The following is a 27,490-nucleotide window of genomic DNA, read 5'->3' as shown; positions in this document are numbered from 1 at the left end:
CGTCTCACCATACCCTACGTCACGCGCACGTCGGTGCATCGCTGTCGTTATTACGTGACCGTTTCCATTCGCCTATAACGTTATTTTATACACTAAAATGCAGCACAAAATGCCGTAAAATGGGGTTGGCAATCTCGAAGATATCTCAGCATCCCTACACGTGATCAGGCTGGGACCAATTTTTCCATGTAGGGGACGCTAAACCCTTCAAGATGCACCCCTTGGGGTGTGCGGGATGATAGTTTTTGACTGGTTTCAACAGCGTCAAAGTATGCGCAAATTCGCGACATTTCGTACACAAAACGCGCTCCCATATAGCTACTAAGGGGGAGCTAATCTCGAAGGTATCTTCGGAACCAAGAGTGATAGGAGCTTGGTTCTGGTATTGAAATTTACGTCTCACCATACCCTACGTCACGCGCACGTCGGTGCGTCGCTGTCGTTATTACGTGACCGTTTCCATTCGCCTATAACGTTATTTTATACACTAAAATGCAGCACAAAATGCCGTAAAATGGGGTTGGCAATCTCGAAGATATCTCAGCATCCCTACACGTGATCAGGCTGGGACCAATTTTTCCATGTAGGGGACGCTAAACCCTTCAAGATGCACCCCTTGGGGTGTGCGGGATGATAGTTTTTGACTGGTTTCAACAGCGTCAAAGTACGCGCAAATTCGCGACATTTCGTACACAAAACGCGCTCCCATATAGCTACTAAGGGGGAGCTAATCTCGAAGGTATCTTCGGAACCAAGAGTGATAGGAGCTTGGTTCTGGTATTGAAATTTACGTCTCACCATACCCTACGTCACGCGCACGTCGGTGCATCGCTGGCGTTATTACGTGACCGTTTCCATTCGCCTATAACGTTATTTTATACACTAAAATGCAGCACAAAATGCCGTAAAATGGGGTTGGCAATCTCGAAGATATCTCAGCATCCCTACACGTGATCAGGCTGGGACCAATTTTTCCATGTAGGGGACGCTAAACCCTTCAAGATGCACCCCTTGGGGTGTGCGGGATGATAGTTTTTGACTGGTTTCAACAGCGTCAAAGTACGCGCAAATTCGCGACATTTCGTACACAAAACGCGCTCCCATATAGCTACTAAGGGGGAGCTAATCTCGAAGGTATCTTCGGAACCAAGAGTGATAGGAGCTTGGTTCTGGTATTGAAATTTACGTCTCACCATACCCTACGTCACGCGCACGTCGGTGCATCGCTGGCGTTATTACGTGACCGTTTCCATTCGCCTATAACGTTATTTTATACACTAAAATGCAGCACAAAATGCCGTAAAATGGGGTTGGCAATCTCGAAGATATCTCAGCATCCCTACACGTGATCAGGCTGGGACCAATTTTTCCATGTAGGGGACGCTAAACCCTTCAAGATGCACCCCTTGGGGTGTGCGGGATGATAGTTTTTGACTGGTTTCAACAGCGTCAAAGTACGCGCAAATTCGCGACATTTCGTACACAAAACGCGCTCCCATATAGCTACTAAGGGGGAGCTAATCTCGAAGGTATCTTCGGAACCAAGAGTGATAGGAGCTTGGTTCTGGTATTGAAATTTACGTCTCACCATACCCTACGTCACGCGCACGTCGGTGCATCGCTGGCGTTATTACGTGACCGTTTCCATTCGCCTATAACGTTATTTTATACACTAAAATGCAGCACAAAATGCCGTAAAATGGGGTTGGCAATCTCGAAGATATCTCAGCATCCCTACACGTGATCAGGCTGGGACCAATTTTTCCATGTAGGGGACGCTAAACCCTTCAAGATGCACCCCTTGGGGTGTGCGGGATGATAGTTTTTGACTGGTTTCAACAGCGTCAAAGTACGCGCAAATTCGCGACATTTCGTACACAAAACGCGCTCCCATATAGCTACTAAGGGGGAGCTAATCTCGAAGGTATCTTCGGAACCAAGAGTGATAGGAGCTTGGTTCTGGTATTGAAATTTACGTCTCACCATACCCTACGTCACGCGCACGTCGGTGCATCGCTGGCGTTATTACGTGACCGTTTCCATTCGCCTATAACGTTATTTTATACACTAAAATGCAGCACAAAATGCCGTAAAATGGGGTTGGCAATCTCGAAGATATCTCAGCATCCCTACACGTGATCAGGCTGGGACCAATTTTTCCATGTAGGGGACGCTAAACCCTTCAAGATGCACCCCTTGGGGTGTGCGGGATGATAGTTTTTGACTGGTTTCAACAGCGTCAAAGTACGCGCAAATTCGCGACATTTCGTACACAAAACGCGCTCCCATATAGCTACTAAGGGGGAGCTAATCTCGAAGGTATCTTCGGAACCAAGAGTGATAGGAGCTTGGTTCTGGTATTGAAATTTACGTCTCACCATACCCTACGTCACGCGCACGTCGGTGCATCGCTGGCGTTATTACGTGACCGTTTCCATTCGCCTATAACGTTATTTTATACACTAAAATGCAGCACAAAATGCCGTAAAATGGGGTTGGCAATCTCGAAGATATCTCAGCATCCCTACACGTGATCAGGCTGGGACCAATTTTTCCATGTAGGGGACGCTAAACCCTTCAAGATGCACCCCTTGGGGTGTGCGGGATGATAGTTTTTGACTGGTTTCAACAGCGTCAAAGTACGCGCAAATTCGCGACATTTCGTACACAAAACGCGCTCCCATATAGCTACTAAGGGGGAGCTAATCTCGAAGGTATCTTCGGAACCAAGAGTGATAGGAGCTTGGTTCTGGTATTGAAATTTACGTCTCACCATACCCTACGTCACGCGCACGTCGGTGCATCGCTGGCGTTATTACGTGACCGTTTCCATTCGCCTATAACGTTATTTTATACACTAAAATGCAGCACAAAATGCCGTAAAATGGGGTTGGCAATCTCGAAGATATCTCAGCATCCCTACACGTGATCAGGCTGGGACCAATTTTTTCCATGTAGGGGACGCTAAACCCTTCAAGATGCACCCCTTGGGGTGTGCGGGATGATAGTTTTTGACTGGTTTCAACAGCGTCAAAGTACGCGCAAATTCGCGACATTTCGTACACAAACGCGCTCCCATATAGCTACTAAGGGGGAGCTAATCTCGAAGGTATCTTCGGAACCAAGAGTGATAGGAGCTTGGTTCTGGTATTGAAATTTACGTCTCACCATACCCTACGTCACGCGCACGTCGCCTTCCATATTGAATGTCTAAGATAGTGGTCGCCGATTTATCAGGATCTGCGGGGTGGCATATCTTGTTTTGTAGTATTCTATAACCGTTTGTATCGTTAACGTTTTCTGGCGTTTATTACATAAGTAAGTACATTGTCACTCAAGAAGCACAGGTGTCAAAATAGTTTGTATGAAAATGGTATATAAATAAATTTGGGATCCCCGACCTGGGCAAAATATTTTTATTGTAAAACGATCATTTCCAACGCCGTAAACTGTTGACTGCTACCACGGGACTGCTAAGTAGTTGCCTGCAACTAATGACAAACACAACAAAAACAGCAAAAGACGAAGAATAATTGTTGGCGTGTGCAACCCTTACTAATATATCGCATGGGTGGATGAACGTGATTTAAAAGGCATCAACGAAACATTCGGTTCAATGATCATGTTTAGCAAACCTTGCCTATTTAAACACCATGAGCAGAGGTACCTAGAGATCGGATGAACAAAGATTCGGATATCATGATCTTGTGATAGTGTCGCGTCTCAAATTAATGCAAAACAATATATTGACATCTCAATTCTATACATGCGTAAAAATAAAAACCTCAACCCTAACCCTAACTGAATTAAAATCATTGTATTAAAACGGTACCTGGTCAACTAGTCCACCTAAATGGCCGGCAACCAATTTTTGACGATTTTTAGACTATGGCAGACTGATAACCATTACTTTTTTGTATGTACGTTTTTCATTGAGACTTATCTTATAACTGTTAAAACATCTTTCAAGTTATTGTTATAGTTGAAGTATATATAAGGACACGTTAAAAAGAAAGAGTTCATATAGCATAGGAAATTTTCATGTACATGGTTATATTGTTGATGCTACTGCAGAATGATGATGATGATGATGATGATGTTCGTGATGATGCTGATGATGATGATGATGATTAGGTATCACCATTTTTGAACACTGTTGCGTTGCTCTGCACAATACATAGAAAAGCGAGGATAACTGTGACTGCGCACAGGGTTAACAATCATTAACGGATGGGTACAAATTTATTCGATAAAAATCAACATGTATAAAAATGGTGGACTGCTAAGCTCATATCGTGACCCAGAGTATATTTATGTGAAAATAACGACTAACGACAAATCCAACCCAGTTAAGATCACTGTCAGGTACATTTCGAACAATTATATCATTATTATTCAACATCGATGCATAATATTACTATATATTGTTTCGCCCAGTGTTAAATGGTAGAGAGTTGTAGCGTTACAGGGATACACATGAAATGTCAAAATAATAAAAAAGTATCCCTGATCGCTCATTATTGTAGCTACCTGGTCAACTAGCCATTTTAAGGCAAATAGTCTAAAATAATAGACATGTTATACAGGATTCTTCCAATCCCGTACGTCTAAACTGGTTGGTACAAAAAAAACAAGGGTGTTTTGAAAAATACTGAAAGTGTATTAAGTGGAGTTTTATGGCTGAAATTGATCATAAAGGTTTATATTCATATTTTACCATGTAAGTGAAGAGTTATTTTGCACAAAACAAGCATTTAATGCATTAAAACACAAATGTCATGATTTTAACACATTATTTACCTTTCAAATAAAACGTAGGTTGACTGACACACACAACAATGATGCCAAGCGGAACAACTTAACCCAATCATAATAACGCTGCCACCACCGACAAGCTTCAAATAGACCTCACAAATACATGTACAATCATAACAACTTGGCCATCGGAATCCGATTGTTTTAAAATTGTGCCCTAAAGCCTTGCAGGTGCCCTTCATGTATATATTGCTATGTTTTGACAGAATGAAATGAAGAAAACCGTTCAAACTCATAATTATTCGTTGGATATTTTTTGTGTACGGAACTAATTTAAATTAACATTATCTGGTAATATTTCTTGTTTTTATGATAATTTATAGACGCAATATGCCTTAACCCGGAATCCCAAATAACTACCCACTTTTCATACATACAAAAGAATTTGTACGTGAAGGATTTGCCATATCAAAAATCGTAAAAAAATTCCGTCATACAATTACTTGGACCATTGAGCCAAATAGGCCCCATTTTGGTCAATAGCCCTCACTTGGAAAAAAATGGTTAAAACGCCCCCAATTTGGTCAAAACGCCCCAATTTGGTCAAATAGCAGCCACTCCTTTTTATTTAAATGTATATTTGAAGGTAAGTTATAATATTTTTAAGATATTTGTATGAAATTTACATACCCAGTAATTGCTAATCAAACAACAGCATTTGTTGATAATTAAAATGTTTTAAAATATAAAATATAATTTGCACATATTAAAGACTTATTAATTAGAGATGATAGGGCATCTAAATTATCACATTGTGCAATAATCCTTCGTAGAAAGATTAAAGTGGGTTCATACTTATCTTAATAACTGACTTCAAAGGGTTCACACTTAGCTTAATTACTGACTTCAAATAATTAAGTTTGCACAATATTAAAGTCAGTTCACACTTAGCTTAATAACTGACTTCAAACAATTTAGTTTGCACACCTACTCATTGATATTTATGCCCCCCTTCGAATAAGAGAGGTATATATATATTGCTTTGAACATGTCGGTCGGTCGGTCGATCCGTCCGTCCGTCGGTAGACCAAAGCTTGTCGGGGTGATAACTCAACAATTCCTTGACATATGGTCATCAAACTTGACATGGAGATAGGGCATGACCAGTAGAGGAATATGAGGTCATCGGGTCAAAGGTCAAGGTCACAGTGACCTTATATGGTAAAAGGATTTTAAAGCTTGTCCGAGTGATTAATCAACAATGCCTAGACCTATGGTCGTCAAAATTTACATGGAGGCTGGGGTCATCGGGTCAAAGGTTAAGGTCACAGTGACCTTTAATGATACATGGTTGTCCGATTGGCCATTTGACAATGCCTGCACCCATGGCCCTCAATCTTGACTTGGAGGTGGGGTCTGACCAGTAGATGACCCCTATTGATTTTGGGGGTCTTCAAGTCAAAGGTCAAAGGTCACAGTGACCTTGAAGTCAAACACAACAATTCATGGACCATCAAATTGGCATGAAGGTTGGGCCTGACCAGCAGTCTCATGATTCCTCTTGATTTTGATTTCATTGGGTCAAAGATCACAAAAAGGTTAACAAAGCTTCTCCCAGAGATATCTCAACAAAGCCTGGACCTATGATCATCACATTTGACTTGGGGGTTGGGCCTTAACTGTAGATGACACCTTTTAATATATGTGGAAGGGGTCATCGGGTCAAAGGTCAATGTCACAGTTACCTTGAACGCAAAAAGCTTGTCTGTGTGATAACTTGACAATGCCTGCACCCATGGCCCTAAAGCTTAAAATGATTGATTGTTAGCAAAGCTTTCATTGTAGAAATGAGTTCATGAATGTGGTGCTGGATGACAATTTTTAAAGAGTATATCGGATTATTCATGTTTGTTTTGTCGTATTGACATTTTTAACTGTATATTGGTTTTTTTCATTTTTATTAAGTCATATTTATTAATTGTGAGTGTTTGGTTGCAAAATGGACTATCCTTGTGTAGAAAGCATTAAAACTGTCAAATATATATGGCGCAATATATTCTCCATCAACAGATTCTTGCATTTTTCTTTTCGGATTTTTTTTGAAAAGGAATATTTATAACAACACCAAAATTTAAGTGTTAAGTACAAATAACGCCATGTCAGCCGTTGTATAAAAAATGAGTTGTCCGATATATCACTGTCTGTTTCCGGACTTTTCCTGTGCCATCATACTTCATTACAATTTTAAGCTTCTTGACCCGACCGACACGTTCCACATAATTATATTTGAAAAAAGGTATTGAAAATATTTACTAAATGTAAAAAAATATATCTGAGTGGCTAAATCTAGTTGTCTTGTATATGTGTTTTCAGAGCAAAACCACAATAAAGAAGCTTGATTTTGTAACAGAAACCTGGTTGTTTATTGCTGACTAAGACCGAATGACTGTATAACATTACAAGCTCCTGTGTGCTGTGCTTGTTTTAAGTCAACTTTTTTCAGTCAGTTTGATATATGATTATGTTAACCCTTTTTTTTCCTTTTTAACAGGACCATTTCCTGTATTGGTGGAGGAGAAAACTGATGCTCCCTCCTATTGGGATACAGATGCAGAGAACTCGATATTCAAAAGTATGTAACGATTATTGTGATTCTTTATGATTTATCTTCTCTTTTTCATTCTGCGGTATATGTTGATAAGCTAGAATTGAAAATAGTGATATTAAGTGCCAAGTAAATAACACCCACTTTTGAATATTTTTATGCCCCCCTTCGAAGAAGAGGGGTATATTGCTTTGCACAGGCATGTCGGTATGTCGGTCGGTCCGTCGGTCCGTCGGTAGACCAAAGCTTGTCCGAGTGATAACTCAACAATTCCTGGACGTATGGTCATCAAACTTTACATGAAGGTTGGGCCTGACCAGTAGAAGACCCCTATTGATTTTGGGGGTCATCCGGTCAAAGGTCAAGGTCACAGTGATCTTTAATGGTAAAATAATTTTAAAGCTTGTCCGAGTGATAACTCAACAATGCGTGCACCCATGGCCCTCAAACTTGACATGGAGGTTGGGCCTGACCAGTAGATGACCCCTATTGTTTTTGGGGGTCATCAGGCCAAAGGTCAAGGTCACAGTGACCTTGAATGGTAAAAGGTTGTCCGAGTGATAACTCGACAATGCCTGCACCCATGGCCCTCAAACTTGACTTGGAGGTTGGGCCTGACCAGTAGCTGACCCCTATTGTTTTTTGGGCTCAATGGGTCAAAGGTTAAGGGTACAGTGACCTTGAATGGTAAAAGGTTGTTCGAGTGATAACTCAACAATGCCTGCACCCATGGCCCTCAAACTTGACTTGGAGGTTGGGCCTGACCAGTAGATGACCCCTATGGTTTTTGGGGGTCATTGGGCCAAAGGTCAAGGTCACAGTGACCTTGACTGGTAAAAGGTTGTCCGATTGATAACTTGACAATGCCTGCACCCATGGCCCTCAAACTTGACTTGGAGAATTGGCCTGACCAGGAGATGACCCCAATGGTTTTTGGGGGTCATCTGGCCAAAGGTCAAGGTCACAGTGACCTGGAATTGTAAAAGGTTGTCCGAGTGATAACTCGACAATGCCTGCACCCATGGCCCTCAAACTTGACTTGGAGGTTGGGCCTGGCCAGAAGATGGTCCCTATTGATTTAAGGGGTCATTAGGCCAAAGGTCAAGGTCACAGTGACCTGGAATGGTTAAAGGTTATCCGAGTGATAACTTGACAATGGCTGCACCCATGGCCCTCAAACTTGATTTGGAGGTTGAGCCTGGCCAGAAGATCGTCCCTATCAATTTTGGGGGTCATTGGACCAAAGGTCAAGGTCACAGTGACCTTGAATGGTAAAAGGTTGTCCGATTGATAACTCAACAATGCCTGCACCCATGGCCCTCAAACTTGACTTGGAGAATTGGCCTGACCAGGAGATGACCCCTATGGTTTTTGGGGGTCATCTGGCCAAAGGTCAAGGTCACAGTGACCTGGAATGGTAAAAGGTTGTCCGAGTGATAACTCGACAATGCCTGCACCCATGGCCCTCAAACTTGACTTGGAGGTTGGGCCTGGCCAGAAGATGGTCCCTATTGATTTAAGGGGTCATTAGACCAAAGGTCAAGGTCACAGTGACCTGGAATGGTTAAAGGTTATCCGAGTGATAACTTGACAATGGCTGCACCCATGGCCCTCAAACGTGATTTGGAGGTTGGGCCTGGCCAGAAGATTGTCCCTTTTAATTTTAGGGGTCATTGGGCCAAAGGTCAAGGTCACAGTGACCTTGAATGATAAAAGGTTGTCCAAGTGATAACTCAACAATGCCTGCACCCATGGCCCTCAAACTTGACATGGAGGTTGGGCCTGACCAGTAGATGACCCCTATTGATTTTAGGGGTCAAAGGTCAAGGTCACAGTGACCTTGAAAGCAAACTCGACAATTCTTGGACCTATTGTCATCAAACTTGACATGAAGGTTGGGCCTGCCCAGTAGATGACCCCTATCAACTTTGGGGGTCATCAGGCCAAGGTCAATGTCACAGTAACCTTTAACGCAAAAAAGTTAACAAATCTTCCCCCACTGATATCTCAACAATGCCTGAACCTATGATCATTAAACTTGACATGGATGTTAAGCCTGACCAGTAGATCACCCTTATTCATTTTAGGATTCATAGAGCCAAAGGTCAAGGTCACAGTGATCTTGAATGGTAAAAGGTTGTCCGAGTGATAAATCAACAATGCCTGAACCCATGGCCTTCAAACTTGACTTGGAGTTGCATCTGACTTGTAGATGACCCCTTATGATTTAAGGGGTCATCGGGTCAAAGGTCAAGGTCACAGTGACCTTGAACGAAAAAAACTTGTCTTGTGATAACTTGACAATGCCTGCACCCATGGCCCTCAAACTTGACATTTAGATTTCTGGTGACCAGCTGATGACTCTTGATTTTGAGTTCATAGAATCAAAGGTCATGACGGTCATAACACACCTTATCCTCACACTTTAATGGTCATAATCTTAAAACAGCAACAAATCAGCTGTCATTTCGGTCCATGCATATTTCATTCAATTGTCCATATAATCCTGACAACATGGCGCTCAGAGGGGGCATAATGTTTGACAAACATCTCTTGTTAAATTATGTTTTTGTTATCTGACATGCATGATCCATACCACTCCTGTGATTTCTCTAGATAACGCTCCAGGGCTTTCATTAAAGTGACACTCTTAATCAAAATCAATATATACACATGTAAACAAACATAAATTTTTACTGATAAACCTTTAACGACTTACTAAAAAATGCATTTATGTACAATATTTAATACTGATAAGTAAGTTTGTAACCCTGTATTTTATAACAGAAAATTGCAAAAACTATTAAATGATTGGTGATAGTTAAAAGATTTACTGTGATCTACTATAGTGGCATAGGGTAGAAATACAGTCTTTTAATTTTATGCACATTTATTACAAATTAAACTCCGTATCCTTCTTAAGAACAATTGTTTTCAACATTTATTCATCCTTTGTGGATATTAAAACAAAGAATTAATTGTAGTAAATCTAATTTGGGAGTATTAAAGAGTGTATATTTAAGACTTTGAAAGTGGAAGTATTAACTTCCTGTCAATCATTACTTGAAGTTTTTACTGAAATTTGGAAGTTTAGGTCTCTCGCAGTTTTCAGCTTGTAGTAAAAAATCAAATAATTTGCAAGTTGCCATAATCAGAGATTTATATTATTAAAATACATACTTCTTGAAGCCTGATTCAAATTGTGACCATCAAAGTAATATTGACACCAGGTGTTGATATTTTTAAATTCCAAGCTCTCAACTGTGGAAGTTTTCTTCAAAATTATGGAAGTTTCTGTACATCCAAAGAATCAATTTTGGAAGTATGAGCCAATATCTAATCTAGGGAGTAATATACTTTAAACTTTAACGGAAGCCTTTACACTCTCCAAAACATGCAGATAATGATTTATGCCAGAAGCTCTTTCCTTCATGAAACAATACCAAATTATTATGTGTACACCTGTGCTTAGCATCACATTATTTGAACAAGCCTGTCTATATAAAATTTGAATTTAATAAAACCAAGAAAGCAGTTCACCAGTGCAAGGCTTATAGGCTTGTGTAGTTTTTACAACATGTCTTGAATGTTTAATTTTTGAGGGATGTCACTTTAGCTTTATTAAATAGCAGACACTTTAATTGCCAAATTTTAAAAGGTCATCCTCTTCAGATGCATGAATATGACCTGCCCCACTCACATGGGTCTGTTCATTGTAAATCATTTTCTTTGTGTTGAACAAAACTAATTTAAAACTATATTAAACTTAGACAATATTGATGTATGTCCCTATGTATGTTAATGACCAAATATAATCAAAGTTGTCAAAAAAATCAATCTGTGAGAGTGCAGCTTTTAAACTTCTAAATTGTCTACACAGTTAATCAACAAACCTGGTACATAATACTTACACTGTACCGACATTCCTCATACATAATACTTACACTGTACCGACATTCCTGGTACACAATACTTACACTATACGACATTCCTCGTACATAATACTTACACTATACGACATTCCTCGTACATAATACTTACACTATACGACATTCCTTGTACATAATACTTACACTACTTACAATGTACCAACTTTTTTTTTGTCAGCAGCTCTGTATCACTGGTTTTCAGACAATGTGCCGAAATTGGCTCATTCCAAGACAAAAAGTGAAATATGTTGTCAACCTGTGAGACTGCAGCTTTAAAAATGAGTATTTTTCACTCAAGCTTCTTGATCACTTACCTTTAGGTTTAATGCACCTCCATTTTTATTTGTTTTAGGATTTTATTAATTTGTTTTAAAATGTATTACAGGCTGGAGCTACAGCTGCGGCAAATTAAAATGGAAATTATGATGGCAGTGGCCTACTTGAGTTTCACAAAACTTCCACTGAGATTGAGACCAGCATGCAAGACCAAAGTCAAAAAACACAACAAGGTACATTCTTGTTTTATAATTCTTATCGGGTTTTTTGTCACTGTTTGTAACCTGTCTCTGAGCTATTGAAATAAAACACTGCACAGAAGATTATCTCAATAACAAGGATTTTCGGTGAAATAACTGTTTTGTGCACAATGTTAGAAGACTGAGCATGCTCAAGTTAAAATTTATTATTCTACAATAATTGTGAAGGAAGTTTTATTAAATTGTACAAGTTCGCTTTCTTGGAATGATGTTGAGAGAGAGTCTGTAGTTACAAGTTTGCTCTCTTGGAATGATGTTGAGAGAGAGTCTGTAGTTACAAGTTTGCTCTCTTGGAATGATGTTGAGAGAGAGTCTGTAGTTGAGGGCCAACCAAACTCAAATGTGCCGAAGAAATCAAACCAACCATACAAATAATTGAATAGTTAGTTATTGCTTAGTTGAAGCTCTGTCTATTGGTAGCAAATATGCCTGTATGGTTATTGTATTAAGACAAGAAAACTTTAATGTGTGGGAAATATTTTAAATTTTGTCCATTAAAGTTATGTTTAAAATTCCAATTTGATTACATTTTCTTAATTTGTTTTTTTTTTCAAACTTTTATAAAACAAAGTTTTTGTAGTATTAAAGTACTTTAAGGGACTCACTTATGCTTTTGGATCAATTTAAATGTACCTGAAGACTTATTTTATAATTATTTGACTCTTTGAAACCAAAATTGCAGAAAAACAGCAACAATTAAAGTATTTAAAATAAGCTGGCTGTATTGGGGTGCAAACCCACTGCAGAACAGGCAAGAAAAAAAGAAAACTGATGCCTTCACCACTCAGTCCAAAGGATTCCTTTAATAGCTGATGTATATTTTAACTGTAGTCTGGGTATACAAGTATTATGGGTCAGTCCGTTTATATTCTTTATTTCCAATTAAAAAAAGAAAAAGGCCAGCAGTGTAATAAGTATTATTTAACAACAATGCAAAAAAGTAGAAAACATTTTTCAGATGCGAATTCAATAAGTGTCAGGACAGCAATGCTTGAGAGATAGAATGTTACGGGTAATTACATGTATGAATGAATTCTAATATTATCCAAATGATAGTTGTTAAAATGACCACTTAAATACATACACACTGACCACCCTCTCACACACTATATAATAATGTACGCGCAATCTAAACGCAAGCAGGCAATGATAAATTAACATGAACATATGAATAAAACACCCCATTACACTTCCCCCATAAGGGAAAGTTTGTCCTCCAATTCTAAAATAAATGTAATACGAGAATAATTTATGCAAAATATATTAATCAAACAAATTTAAGGTACCGTTATCCGATATTCATCACACCAATCAAAAATGTTATTTGAGTTGTCTCCCTAGCACCGTATAAAATGTTAAATGCCTCATCAAAAAGAAAGAAACATACAAATACTAAACAATGTGACAAATATATGCATGTGCACATATCTGAGTCGCAAAACAAGAATCTTTTTTTAAACACCATTGAATGCAATTACATGTTCAGAAAACTAAACTTACAGTATATATATACGATCAAATAAATAAAATAAGAGCACTGAAATAAATTCATTATAGATAAACTTGTCTATTACAACCTGAAATAAAACAGAAAATTAATTTATCTCCTGAGACTGGGTTTATATTAAAACAATCAACAACAAAATTGCTGACTTCCTGTTTTGCTTTAAAAAAACATCTTCTCTGAAACCACCACTCTCAATTCAATGATACTTAACAGGAAGCCCCTTTGGGTGACCCTCTACAAAAATACATTAAGGGGTCACGATTGATCAACAACAACAACAACAACAAAATGGCCAACTTCCTATTTTGCTTTCTCCTCTAAAACTACTACTCCAATTTCCATTAAACTTTACAGTAAGCTTCTTTGGATGACCCTCTACAAAAATACACCAAAGAACATGATTGATCAACAACAACAACAACAAAAACAACAAAATTGATAAAATGTTAAAATCTGTATGTTATGTAACATTAACTCTTGAAGCAAGGGCAGCAAGTATTGCTTCATGGTCTCCCTTTTTGTTGGAGATTTCTCTACTTTCTATTTTTTGGAACAAGGGAATAGATTTAAACAAATTAAGTCTTCAACATAATCCCTTTAAGGTTATTATTGTTCTTTTTTTAGGTTCATAGATTCAAATAATTCTAATATACTTTAGTCTTTAGAAGAAATTTTCTTTTCTTTTTATTAATGATAAATTAAATAATCAGACTTTTCCATTGAACTTCATGTAGATTATTTTAAGCTACAATCTTATCTTATTTGTGGATAGTGAATAAGCCTTTATGAAATTATTAAAAGAAACATTTGAGTTTGAACATGTGAAGGAAGGTGATGTTGATCTAGATTGTAGAGAAGTGATGATATTAGTGGAAGGTGCTGAAGGTGTTCTGATGTTTGATATTTAGAGTTTAAGGCAGTTTATTGATTGGATTGGATGGTACATTGTTTGTTGTTTGTGTATCTATAAGGGATGCAAACGAATGGCAAAACTGATATTCGAATATTCAGTAATTCTTTCGATCGAATATTCGATTACCAAAGTACATATTTTAGAAGATGTTGTTTTAAAACTACTTTGATTATTCGCTAAAGTATTAGCTGGGACATTTTTACCCTACTTTGTCATAGCCCGGAGTAAGCGCTGCGGATACCGATTTTCCCCAAATGAGCCTTTGATTTTTAGCTTTATTGGCCAAAGGCCAGAAGAGCTTATGCGATAGTTATTTGTATGTAGTATGTGCATCCGTGCGTCTGTAAACAATTCATGTTCATACGATACAGTCTTCAGATTTGATTGTATCTTGATGAAACCTGATCATGATCATATATCCATTAGAGCTTGGTTCCTTTCGAAAACCAGCCAGATCCGCCCATGCATGCCAAGATTATGGGCCTTGATAGTATCAAAATTCTGTTAACAATTGCTCGTTAACACAATTCAGACTTCAGTTTTGATTGTATCTCAATGAAACTTGTACAGTATCTACATATCCGTTAGAGCTCGGTTCCTTTTGAAAACCAGCTGGATCTGCCCATGTATGCCTAGATTATGGGCCTTGAAATGATTAGATTATGGACCTTGATAGTATAAAAATGCTATTGTGTAATCAATGCTTGCGAACATGATACAGTCTTCACTTTTGAGTATTCAGTTACCCATAAGGGGTTGGTTCTTTTTCGAAAACAGTGATGTTGACCACACAAAACCAGCCAGTAGAGCATAGGCCCTTTTGGGCCTCTTGTTTTTCATTATCAGGAAGAAAAAAAGCAATACATTATAAACAAATACGGAATAATTTCAATTCCGTAGCCTTTATATTTTTAAACAATGTGAAATTAGATGGATTACTAGTCAAATAGTGTTTGCACCAAAGAAGGGCCTTACTTAGGATGAGCAGCCTCGTTCTGAGATTGACCTCTTAATTAACTAAATATAACTATGGAAAACCCAAACTAACTCGGGAACTTAAGTAAAATAATAATATGAAAACAAAGATTGATTTGACTCATCTTATGAACAACGATATAGAAAATGTATCCTAAAACGCTATATTATATATATATATTACATTTGTATTTCAATGCTCGAACATTGTAACGAAACATGGAAAACCTTTTAAAGCACATGGTTGTATGTCACAACATTATTGTTGCACATGGTGTTTATATCCTCACTGCGATTTAGGCTATGTTAGGCACAAGTTAATTTGCAGCCAAGACCTCACATTGACCTGAAATATGAAGATTCAAATTATAATTGAATCGATTAATACAGGGGCGGCTCCAGGTCTCTCTAAATGGGGGGGGGGGGCACAATTAATTATAAACATATCAAACTTTTTTTGAATGTATTAGTTTAATCATATAATGACATGGAATAAACATTTGTCTTCTCTGTCAATGATGTTTGGCAGATAAATTGAATTAAAAAAATATCATTTACTGAGATAAACCTTTCAAAAAACAACAAAGATATCTAACCGTTCTGGGGAATCGAACCAGGGTTGACGGACTAACAGGCTAAGTCATTAACCACTCGTCCACCTCAGACACCCATACTTATGCTTTAAAATTAGTGCTATATAAACCTTCACAAAGTATATTGATTGCACTCAACGGTACTGTAGGTACTTTGAATGTCATTGTTATAAATTTAAGTTATCTGAAGTAAAAACAACTTGACAACAAATTCAAAAAAGTTGTTTCAAATAAATTGTTATGTATTTATTAACAAGGGCTCTAGCATATTTTTTAGATAACTATACGATAATAAAGGACGAAATAGAAAGTTTCAAAGCGGAAACTTTTTGAATTTAAACTTTGTTAAATGCACGTCATGCACACACATCTTATTGGCACACAATGACATTATGAAAAGCAACTTACCCATATAACTGCAGCAATAATTGTCTACTTTTGATCAGCTGTCTGTGTAAAATGCGGCGCTGATTCTTTTTATAAAATGATCGGGCCCCGATGTCATTTTTAAAAAGACTTTGTCGTTTCCTATACTATAATACACTCCATAATCATACTGTTTATTTGCTCAAATGCTTACATAAAATTTAAATTGTGGCAAAACAACTTGCTTGTACAGTTAATTCAATAAATATGTGCCCTCAAAAAACATAACTTGCCGGCCCGCTGGGGGGGGGGGGCACTGTTATAATCGATCATTGAACGATTATCGATAGTATTTCTTCTGTACGATTCCAAACCTTAGTCCCGTCAGTGTGCAAATATGAGAATCAAATTCTGTCAGTGTGCAGTCAATCATCAAGTCCTGTCAGTGTGCAGGCAACTGAATGAAATACTGCGAGTACTCAGGCGATCGACAAGTCCTCTCAGTGTGCAGGATGATTGTTAGCTCACCTGAGCACGAAGTGCTTAAGGTAAGCTATTGTGATCGCCCTGTGTCCGCCGTCCGTCGTCGTCTGCCGTCAATTGTCCATCGTCAACAATTTAACTGTTAACACTCTAGAGGTCACAATTTTGGCACAATCTTAATGAAACTTTGTCAGAATGTTACCCTCAATAAAATCTTGGACGAGTTTGATATGGGGTCATCTGGGGTTAAAATCACCAGGTCAAATTAAAGGAAAAGCTTGTTAACACTAGAGAGGTCACATTTATGACTGTATTGTCAGTAAACTTAGTGAGAATGTTAAAATTAATAATCTCTGGCTCAGGTTCGAATCTGGGTCATGTGCGGTCAAAAACTAGGTCACCAGGCCAAATTAAGGAAAAGCATGTTAACACTCTGAAGGTCACATTTATGACCATATATTGATGGAACTTGATCTGAATGTTTCTTGATGATCTTTATTGGATCTGGTGAGCGATACAGGGCTTTCAGGGCCCTCTTGTTTATTTAAAATCATTTTTATGCCCCCGAATGTGGGCATATTAAAATCGCACCTTCCGTCCGTCCGTCCGTGTGTCCGGCTCAATAACTCGTGTCCGGGCTGTAACTTTCCCTTGTATGGACAGATTTTAAAATAACTTGCCACATGTGTTCCACATACAAAGACGATGTGTCGCGTTTAAGACCCGTGCCCCTACCTCTAAGGTCAATGTCACACTTAGTATTTATTCACAATGGAGTGCTGCATATAAGGACATAGAGTATAGGTTGTCGTGTCCGGGCTGTTACTTTCCCATGTATTGACAGATTTTAAAATAACTTGCCACATGTGTTCCACATACCAAGACAACGTGTCACATGCAAGACCCGTGTCCCTACCTCAAAGGTCAAGGTCACACTTAGTGTTTATTCACAATGGGGTGCTGCATAGAGGACATAGAGTATAGGTTGTCGTGTCCGGGCTGTAACATTCCCTTGTATGGACAGATTTTAAAATAACTTACCACATGTGTTCCACATACCAAGACGACGTTTCGCGTGCAAGAACCATGCCTCTACCTCTAAGGTCAAGGTCACACTTAGAGTTTATTCACAATGGAGTGCTGCATTTAGGACATAGAGTAAAGGTTGTCGTGTCCGGGCTGTAACATTCCCATGTATGGACAGATTTTAAAATAACTTGCCACATGTTTTCCACCTACCAAGACAACGTGTCGCGTGCACAACCCTTGTCCCTACCTCTAAGGTCATGGTCACGCTTGGGTGTTTATTCACAATGGAGTGCTGCATATAAGGACATAGAGTATAGGTTGTTGTGTCCGGGCTGTAACTTTCCCTTGTATGGACAGATTTTAAAATAACTTGCCACATGTGTTCCACATACCAAGACGACGTGTCGCGTGCACGACCCGTGTTCCTACCTCTTAGGTCAAGGTCACACTTAGAGTTTATTCACAACGGAGTGCTGCATATAAAGATATAGTGTATAGGTTGTCATGTCCGGGCTGTAACTTTCCCTTGTATGGACAGATTTTAAAATAACTTGCCACATGTGTCCCACATACCAAGATGACGTGTCGCGTGCACAACCCTTGTCCCTACCTCTAAGGTCATGGTCACGCTTGGGTGTTTATTCACAATGGAGTGCTGCATATAAGGACATAGAGTATAAGTTGTCGTGTCCGGGCTGTAACTTTCCCTTGTATGGACAGATTTTAAAATAACTTGCCACATGTGTTCCACATACCAAGACGATGTGTCGCATGACAGACCCGTGTCCCTATCTCTAAGGTCAGGGTCACACTTGGGTGTTTATTCACAATGGAATGCTGCATATATAAGGACATAACAGTGTCGGTTGTCAAGTATGGGTGGTATTTTTTATGTTTAGAGGCAATTTAAAATAACTTGCCATATGTATTTGACATGTAAAGGCAAGATCAACTTTTCATGTACTGACCTTGTTCATAGGTCAATGTCACAATCGGGGGCATTCGTCACATACTGTGACAGCTCTTGTTATTTTTAATAACTGGGTAAATTTAAAAGGTCAAATAACAGGAATTCAGTTAAAATACTTCCGGTTTGAGTTTACCCATAAGAAAAACCGTGGTGAAAGGTGTGATTTCAGGAAAAAAGAAAATCTGGACAGCACTTCATAAGTATGAAAAAAGGGAGTATTCAAAGGGCTATTGTTGATCACTTCCTTTCACGTGGAGAAATTAGCCTTACAACCTTTGTTAAACAAAAACAAGATTTCTATATACATTTATATAGCGTAAAAGAAACACTATATTTCTTAAATTGTGGCAGTATCATAAAATTTCAATCCATATAATTATGAATCTTTCTTGGTAGTTCTGTTGTGTTCATTTTGCTTCAAATATCCAAAAACTACCAGCAAAATGGTGGTAACCACATACTCGAGTTGGCATGATCTATCCTCCAATACTAATACAATTGCAATAATGCTGCATAGATGTACCCACTCTCCCATAAGACAGTGTGATTTAAGATGCACAAGCTAGTTCCCCTAGAGTATATGGTTCTTTCACTTCTATGCATATTCTAAGCATGCATGCTGTCCTTCATTGCAGATTCACAATATGGAATCAAAAGGAGCTGACAGGGTAGACTGATTTATTAAAACACAGATGATAACACAGACAGAAATTTCAACAGCGGTAGTCTTCGATATGTTAAAGGTACATTGAAGATGTATTCAACTCACATGTATCTCTACCTGAGTGAGGTTTCTTTTCAATATTGTAACCGTAGTCATAATAAAAAAGCATATCAAGAACAACATTTTGCTAAAATTTCACATTCACCTTCAGGTAATATCACTCTTGCATTTCATATTCAAAACAAAGATATGTGAAACAATACTATTTAAATGCAAAAGTCCATGTATTTGGCAGCCACATAAAAAATGAATTGTCTGAATACGTGAAAGTAATTTAAATTCCGTATTGAAAACCCAAACATATCTGTATATCGGCATAATGTCAAAAAATATACAATTCTACCGTTTTCATTGCATATTTTCCAGGCCTAAGACATTTATCTAGGTAAACATGCCCTTTTGTGCATATTTTGTAAGTGATGATAATATCTGATTCATTTGGCCACAAACATTTATGAGTGTCTAATCACCTTACAATAAAAATAGACAATTAGCATGAAATCATTCGGGTTTGAATAATAACTAAACTTTGTTCTTAAATATGGAAACATTCAACTAATCATCGAAGTTAGTGTTTTTTTACTGCATTTATATTTCAAATGCATGTGTGCTCGCCAATTTAAATACACATATATTTTAAATGGATGTTATACAGAATATTGTCATGCACTGATAATTAAACATCAAATTAATAAATTGTAAGGGATGAAAATATATCCGTTTTAACCAGGTTACACTATGTGACGACAGATGACGGTATTGGGGCGGGCAAACAGGCGGCATCAAACTCACATATGAAACTGAACAATTTCAGTAATAGAAAACATATCTTGACCTATAGGAAGATTTCATAGATACCTTTCATGGGGTTGTATTTGGTGTTCCTATCTAGTTAAGGTCAAGGTCACTGTTACATAAAAAAAGCAGTTAAAACAGATTAACTTTTGTTAGGGTTGACATACCTTGACTAAACTCGATATGAAGGAAGACTTTAAAGATGCCTTTAAATGGATTGCGTTTTGGGTTTCAAGGGTCAAGGTCACTGGTTCTAAAAATAAAAAAAGTTTTAACTGAATAACTTTAGTTAAGGTTGACATATCTTGAACCAGTTTGATATTAAGGAAGAGTTTATGGATAATTATCTTTCATGGCTTGTGTTTGGGGTCCTAATTAAAGTCAAGGTCACTGTTACTAAACTTGTAAAACGGTTGAAACTGAAGTATTAGTTAAGGTTGACATACCAAACTTGGTATTAAGGAAATGTTTATGGACACCTTTCATAGGTTTGCGTTTGGGGTCCCTAGATACAAGGTCAGGGTCACTGTTTCTAAAAATAGAAAAAAGTTTAAGCTGAATAACTTTAGTACTACATTAAAAGGTTGACATATCTTAATCAATCTTGGTATGAAGGAAGGTCAAAGTAACTGTTACTAAAATGCAATGACAAGCAACACAGTTCAAAATGAGCATCAATGTTAAACATTGATATTGATTGCTGTCCTCTAATACCCGTGTCTTTGACCAACTTCTTTTTTTTAAACTACCTAAATTTCGACCATGAGTGCAGTTTTAAAGCATTGTCAGATGACCTTTACTTGGCACATAGTAAAATAGTTTATGCAGAGGGATCTGCTTACAATACTTTCTGTCCTGAGATGTTGAACGTGCAACGTTTTCAGGTAACCCAAACACAAAATGTAATATTTATGTCTGTTGCCTTTTACCCATACATACATGCTCTTGATTAAAAATGACCACAAGAGCCATGCCAGTAGAGCATAGGCCCTTATCGGCCTCTTCTTTACCAAAACTGTGAATGTCTCAATGCTAGATAAAACCTTCTTAAATAAATTACCCTGTATGCAGTTATCTAGATTTTTACGCTCCTCTTGCAGATACTGCTGTGGGTGTACATGGACTTCTGAAGCATCAGTCTGATTTACTAGCAGAACTGTGAATGCAACATCTCTAGCCAGAAATAATTATCCTGAGCGGCATGGTAAGCTTTTGCATATTAATTTCCAGACTTCCTTTGTCTAAGCTTTGTTTTGTTTGTTTTAAAAAAGGATGCAAGACTTTTCCAAAATAATAACTGATGTACTTTGGTAAACGTTGACAAGGCAAGTTGACATTTTTACTAGTGTAGCAAACATATTTTGATTTTGTTTTTACTTATTAGAGGACTGTATAAAATTTTGTATCGCTACATTGGAGAAACACTTTGTAAGTTTTAAATTTTAATGTTCCATTTGAATTTCAATTACAACACATATTCATGAATTCCATTAAAAGAGAGAATGAACAAGTTATCTAAAACGTTACATCTAAAAAACTGAGTCCCTAGGTGCCGTTTAGCCTTCTTTTAATACTATATACTGGCGCCGTTAAGAACGGCGGGAAATAGCACGACTTCCACAAATTTATCAGGGAATTAAAATAAAACGCAAAACGGCACTGTATGAATAATACATGATTAATTATTGCCTCAACGGCGATTTCAACGGCATCCTCAAATGTATGATCGCACATTTGCGACATATACCATCGTGCCATTGTAGTCATGTAGGAGCGGGGGCGACCGCGACCCAATATTCTGGCTAGAAACGGCAAAGGTATCGCGAATATTTGATAGCAATTTTCCTAATAATCGTTTTTTTTAATAAAGCTACGCGCATAAAGATCAATACAAGTCTAACACGATATGAAATAAAGAGATCACCAGGTCATATCTAGCTGATTTGGTAGAGAATGGCTTGAAAATGGTCAGTGGATTAATAAAGATGGTTAAGTCGAAGAAAAGGCAATATGACAATAATTATTTGTATTGTTTCTGGTGTTTCAGAACTGTAGTTTATTGTGATAATTGCAATTACTCGGTTACATAGAATTGTCGGTAAATAGCCAGTAATATGACTGTATCATTTCAAACTCTTATAAAGGTTTGAATTTAAAATGGACATACCAAATCAGCCTAAAAGTTTAAATGCTCTGCTAATATCAATTTAAGAAAATGTTTTAAATATAGCCTTTTTTCAGATTGATACCACTTTTGCAAATTTGTCATAAATGTGATTGCCAATGGAAAACAACATTATTTTTTCATCATTTAGCACAAATGTGTCTTTAATTTCCTGAATGCATGTGTTAACTGATAGATAAATAATGTTATAGAACCAATTAATGACCTTATGTAGCATTAGCTCTTAAGGCGTTGCAAGAGTTAAATGGTTTTATATCTATGTGCATTTGAGAGAAACCCCCATATTGACCTCCCATTTCAACAGTGACAATAAAATGTGCCAAATAACCTCATCAAGTTCACAGTTGACATTTATGTCTCCCCAATTCATGTGGAGACAAATTGTTTTTGCCCTGTCAATCAGTCAGACTGTCAGTCCATCGGTCTGTAAGTCAGTCAGTACATCACACTTTGTTTCCACTCAAGAACTATAGAACGCTGAGACCCATACTTGTTATGCTAATTGGTCCTGACTAGAAGACGTCCACTATATATTTTGGGGTCACAAAGTCAAAGGTTAAGGTCTCCGTGACCTTGAGGTGAAGAAATGGTTTCCGCTCTATAAGTTAAGATCCTTCGAGTCAAGGAAATGCATTCTTGGTATGCTAGTTGTTCATGACTAATAAATAACCCCTATTGTCAAAGGTCACTGTTACTTCCAGGAAAAAAAAGATATGTTGGCAGTGACCTTAAGCTTTAACATGGTTTCTGCTCAATAACTAAAAAAAGCTTGTACCAAGGAACTTCCTACTTGGTATGCTAGTTGTTCATGACTAGTAGATGACTCCTTTTGACTTTGAGATCTGTAGGTCAAAGGTCAAGGTCACCATGACCTTCAGTTGAAAAAACGGTTCCCACTCAATAACTAAAGAACACTGGCAACCAGGAATTTCATACTTGGTATGCTAGTTGATCATGACTAAAAGATGACCCCTAGTGATTTTGAGTAGCTTTTTGCATATATATTGAGATCAAAAGGTCAAAGTTCAAGATTACCTTCAAGTAAAAAATGATATTTTGGTGGTGACCTTTAGCTTAAAAATGATTTCTGCTCAATAACTAAAGAACTCTTGTACCCAGGAAATTAATACTTGACTTAATACTGTCAGTCTGAAATCACACTTTGTTTCCGCTCAAAAAATAAAAAAATCTTGCACCCAGGAAATTCATACTTGGTATGCTAGTCGGTCATGACTAGTAGATGACCTCTATTGATTTTGAGATCAATAGGCCAAAGGTCAAGATTGCTGTGACATTAATGTGAAGAAACGATTACCGCTCAGTAACTCGAGAACACTTGCACCCAAGATCTTAATACATGGTATGCTAGTTGGTCATGTAGATGATCCCTATTGATGTTATGATCAGTAGGTCAAAGGTCAAGGTCATGATTACATTGAGCTGATAAAATGGTTTCCATTCAATAATTGAATAACGCTTGCGCCCAGGAACTTCAAACAATGCAAAATTTGTTTACATTTTCCAGGATTAATCAACAACTCTTTTTTTCTCTTAAATATTTAATACGGTTGAATAAACTTCACTGTTGGTTCATCTCCAGTCCAAAATTACAAATTTCATGTCCATCATTTATTTTTTCTCAAATACCAACACACAATAGGGGAGACAAGCGCATTTTCAAAAAAGCAATCTCTAGTTAGAATAACCTTTGGTTTTGAAAGGTTTAGAATATTTGTGGTTGGATGGCCATAGGTGGCAGTGACAGTCAGGGATGGTCAGCATACACTTAGGTGAAAGATAAAGGTGAATCAATGTAGTAATTGTATACAGTATAAATATAAATTACAACTTAAAGGTCCTTTATATTTTTTGTTCAAGCTATGTTGGATTGCTTTAACCTTTGCCAACATTATGCACGGCTAGTTTACTATATAACTATAAATCAATGGAATCTACTCTCCACTAACAACAGGCCAGATTGTTTAACAGAAGTGCTCCTATAAAGATGGATTTATAAAACTCTTTCAGGCCATGTGTTTTGTTTTTAACTTGGCCTTTCATAGAAGTGCTTAGGGGACAAGTGGTTTAAACTTAAAAGGTTGACTTTGAGTTGCATTATGTAGAAAGGAACTTGTATGATTAGATAGGACATAGCATGTATATGGAAAACTAGATGGCATGACCAAAATGTTATATTTTTAGTCTTTCTCGGTACTGAAAACTAACCATGGATACTGGAGGCTGATAGAACCAAGCATGGACACTGGTAAAACCTACCCTGGATGTTGATAGAAACAACCATGGATGCTGATAGAACCTACTGTAGAAGCCGATATAACCAACATTGGACAATATCATAACTTACCATGGGCAGTGAAAGAATTGAAGAATTGACCAAAGGCAGTAAAGTTCAAGGTAGGAGGCATCAGTCACGTTATTAGGAAAAGGAAAAACTTGTTAACACTCTAGAGGTCACATTCATAACTGTATCTTTATGAAAGTTGGTCAGAATGTTTATATTAATAATCTCTAAGTCAATATTTAATCCGGATTATGTGTGGTCAAAAACTAGTTCATTATGTCAAATTATAGGAAAAGCTTGTTAGCACTCTAGAGGTCACATTCGTGACTGTATGTTCATAAAACTTAGTCTGAATGTTTATATTGATTAGCTCTAGGCCAAGTTCGAATCTGGATTAGGTGAGCGATACAGGGCCTTCAGGGCTCTGTTGTTGTTTTTTTGCAGAAAAACTTAAGTTGATGGAATTTGAAATAAGATTCAATAGAAATGTATTAAGAACTAAAATAGACTAACAAAAATGGAACATAATGACTAGTATCTATTGCTCAGAAACCCCGCAAATAAGCTACAATAATCATCATTTGAAGTTGTGAAACCTTTTTGTAATTTTGGTGTAATTTTAAAAGAATCATAGATGATAACTGATCAATACATAAACTATATGTATTAGTATATCATATATAAAGTTATTTGGGTTAGTGTTTTAGCCCTATTTTAATTTTCTAGCAAAAATCATGTCTGGCCATTAGTGGTTTCATTTGAATATATAGTTCTGTGTCCTTCCAGATGTGACCATAGTCACCATATGTCTTTGTCCTTAAAGATATAACCACAGTCACCATATGTCTGTGTCTTTCAAGACAAATCCACAGTCTCAATATGACTGTGTCCTTATAAACAAAACCGCAACCACTTTATTTCGTTGTCCTTCCAAATATAACCACATTCAACATATGTGTGTGTGTGTCCTTCCCGATGTTACACAGTCACTATACATCAATCAAAGGATATTTCAATCATCCACTTTCTTCCGGCACCATTTCTTCTCTTCTTCTTATGCTGAAAACTGTATGGACAAGCCCAGTACCAAACCGCAAACCTGCCACTAAAACCTTATTCTTTAATTGGTAGCCTTTGGTGTACCGTATTGTTTATTGTGGTCTTAAGGTGAGTCTGTATTAATAAATTTGTGTATACATTAATGTTTGCAGTAATTTAATATTTCTTTGAGACCATAGTCAAACCCCTGGTTGGGATTAGAGTTGAAACAATTAAAATAACAAAAGATCACAAGCAGGTAGTGACTACCTTCTTTCAAGAAAGGAATTTAAAGTATGTAATAACCTAATTCTTGAAAGAACTTTATTCAAGGACAAACATACAAGAAGTCAAGAACTTAATTCAAGGAAAGACTTTCAAGTAGTCAAGAACTTTAATCAAGAAAGGTACTTCATGTACAAGAGACGATTAACTTCATTCAGGAAAGAAACCATAACAAGAAGTCAAGAACTTTATTCAAGAAAGAACCTTTAAGAAGCAAAGATCTTTATTTTGAAAGGACCTCAAAGTATTAAAGATCTTAATTCAAGAAAGGATCTACAAGAAGTCTAAAACTTTATTCAAAGAATGATCTACAAGAAGCCATAAACTTCGTTAACGAAAGGACCTAGAAGAAGAAAATAGAACAGACAGTTTATTTGACTTTTACAAGTGTACATGTCATAATACATATAGTTATACATATAAACATGCCACATGTCTAAACTTACAAACATAATATAATGAAATATGATATAAGCAAACATACTATGTAAATTGAATACCAAATAAGTAATATGTTAACTTTGGCAGTGAGGGAATGTTTCATAGCTACTATATCAAGTTAAATTATTAAGTGAGTTGAGTATAACACTTGATTCTTTAATATATTTACAAACATTCATAGCATCCTTTTTATTACATGATTCCAATAACTGATGGAATTTGAATACAGATGGATTATATACATTATATACTGCATTGTTTTATATAAGTTACATGTAACTGATGATATCATGGACAAATACTTATGAGGTGATATTCATCCTCTATGTCCCTACGATTACAACATAAACAATATCTTTCATTACGAGGTATATTATTACGAGGTACATTATTAGTGCATAACGTCCTGTTTGTATTCTCAAAAGGTGTACAGAAAATCTCAATCTTACAAAGTATAAAGTAAGTTCTTTGGAACTAAATCTAAATATATTTCATTATCAAAGGCCAAAAACTTCACAATCAACAGACTTATAAATATATTACTGTTTACTCACATTCTTTTTTTATGGGGAATGTGTATGTTCAAAAAGTAGGTGCAACAACATTCATAAACATGCAAAGTAACATTCTACTCTTCTTTGTATTGTTAGAACTACTTTGCCTTTCTGATTTGAGCCATGATCTATGTTTTTCAGGATTTTATTGTAATTTTAATGTTAGTCATGGTAAATGTATTATGCTTTGATGAAAAATATTTTTGCTCAACTTTGGTTTATGCATTGCATAATATTAGAGTAGTGTTGTTTATTTTTAAACTTGTGTCTGTATTGTAGCCACAGTACTTGTATTGAGTGACTTGAATGATGTTGTCTTAATTGTGTTTTAATGCTCATTTTATAGCAGAATCTATATCGGAAAAAATGTTTTATATTTGCTGTGTTTTTAGCTATTTTTATGGAAGCCAAGGTTAATGTATAACATGATTGTGCTCAAGTGTCTAAAGTTTTTTATGTATTCTAAGTTCTGTTTTGGAAGCCTCAGTTTCTTTATATCATGATT

General features: G+C 37.0%; 1 long non-coding RNA gene across 2 annotated transcripts in view; it reads left to right on the top strand.

Annotated features, from left to right (window-relative positions):
• The first annotated feature begins 3,631 nt into the window (after positions 1–3,631).
• Positions 3,632–27,490, top strand: part of LOC128206705 (uncharacterized) — a 41,685-nt gene continuing 17,826 nt past the window's right edge. Inside the window, exons 1-6 of one of the 2 annotated variants that reach the window (XR_008256551.1) lie at positions 3,632–3,663; positions 7,307–7,387; positions 11,675–11,798; positions 19,297–19,404; positions 21,281–21,384; positions 24,568–24,780. This is a non-coding gene — a long non-coding RNA (uncharacterized LOC128206705). Of the gene's footprint in view, positions 3,664–4,328; positions 4,366–7,306; positions 7,388–11,674; positions 11,799–19,296; positions 19,405–21,280; positions 21,385–24,567; positions 24,781–27,490 lie in introns of those variants that run through there. The other variant, XR_008256550.1, reaches the window with a different exon arrangement.

This window comes from Mya arenaria, chromosome 2 (assembly GCF_026914265.1).
Source record: "Mya arenaria isolate MELC-2E11 chromosome 2, ASM2691426v1".
NCBI classification, from domain to species: Eukaryota; Metazoa; Mollusca; class Bivalvia; order Myida; family Myidae; genus Mya; species Mya arenaria.
This window is presented reverse-complemented; position numbering and strand designations above follow the sequence as displayed.